The sequence below is a fragment of the Macaca thibetana genome, chromosome 5, assembly GCF_024542745.1.
Source record: "Macaca thibetana thibetana isolate TM-01 chromosome 5, ASM2454274v1, whole genome shotgun sequence".
In the NCBI taxonomy this organism is placed as follows: domain Eukaryota; kingdom Metazoa; phylum Chordata; class Mammalia; order Primates; family Cercopithecidae; genus Macaca; species Macaca thibetana.
Window position 1 is genome coordinate 121817206 of NC_065582.1, and position 1631 is coordinate 121818836.

Below are 1631 nucleotides of genomic sequence, written 5' to 3' on the forward strand. Positions count from 1 at the left end.
GCAGTGTGGTGTGGAGAGCACTTCCAGGCACTGGACAAGGAGAACACAGCAAAAGCGAGGCATTGAACTCAGAGAAGAAAATAAACCCAGACAGAACTCAGCTAACACCCACCCACAGAGGGAGCATTTAAACCAGCCCTAGTCAGAGGGGAACCACCAAGTCCAGTGGTCAGAACCTGAGTGCCTGCAAACCTCACCACAGAGGACTACAGTGCTCTGTTTCTCCAAGTAAACTTGAAAGGCAGTCTAGGTCATAAGGACTGCAACACTTATGTGAGTCCTACTGCTGTACCAGGCCCAGAGAGAGTGGACTGGGGGTCATGTGACATATTGAGACATAAGATAGGACAGTCAAAGGACTTCTGGCATCACCTCTTTTCTAAACCCAGGCTGTACAGCTTATGGCTCCAAAAGAGACCTCATCCTTGCACTTGAGAGGAGAAGGAAGAGTGGGGAAAATTTTACCTTGAATCTAGGATATCATCTCAGACATAGCAGGATAGGGCACTAGTAAAAGTCTTAAAGTCCCTAATCCAGACTCTAGCTCCCAGATGACATTTCTAGACACACCCAGGGCCAGAAAGGAACCTGTTGCCTTGAAGGGAAGGACCCAGTCCTGACAACATTCATCACCAGCTAACTGAAAAGCCCTTGGGCCCTGAATAACAAGCAATGATACTCAGGTTCTACATTCAGAGCCATGTGTGAGACATGCTAGCTTAAGGTAAGACACAGCACATTATCAGCTCTGTTGGATATGGTTTAAAACTTCTTCTGTTTGAGAAAAGCAGAGGAAAATTTAAAGGGGATTTTGTCTTGCACTTTAGGTACCAGCATGACCATAAGGTGTAGAGCACCATTTGGGCTCTCAAGGTCCCTAGTTCAAGGACTTGATTCTTAGATGGCATTTTTGGACCTAACCTAGGCCAGAGAGGAACCCACTTCCTTAACAGGTGAGTTCCAGGGAAAGTAACATTCACCACAAGCCAACTTATGAGACCTTGGGGTGCCTGGGCACCGTGGCTCATGCCATAATTTTAGCACTGTAAGAGGCTGAGGCAGGCAGATTACTTGAGCCCAGGAGTTCCAGACAAGCCTGGACAACATGGAAAAAAAAACCCATCTATACTAAAACTACAAAAAATTAGCCTGGCGTAGTGGCATGTGCTTGTAGGTTCAGCTACTTGGGAGGCTGAGATGGGAGGATTGCTTGATCCTGGGAGGCAGAGGTTGCAGTGAGCCAAGACTGTGCCATTGTACTTCAGCCTGGATGACAGAGCAAGGCTTTGTCAAAAAAAAAAAAAAAAAAAAGAGAGAGAGAGAGAGAGACAGAAAGAGAGAGAACCTGGGCCTTAAGAGAACATCAGTGGTAGTGCGGTAGTACAGATCTCAATCTATGAAACTACTGCAAGAAAACATTTGGGAAAATCTCCAGGACATCCTTCTACAGAAAAATTTATTGAACAATTCCTTACAAGCATAGGCAAACAAAGCAAAGATGGACGAATGGGATCACAAGTTAAAAAGCTTCTGCACAGGAAAAAAAAATGCAATTAACAAAGTAAAGAGAAAGCCCAAAAGAAGTGGAGAAAACATTTGTAAACTATCCATCTGACAAGGGTTTAATAACT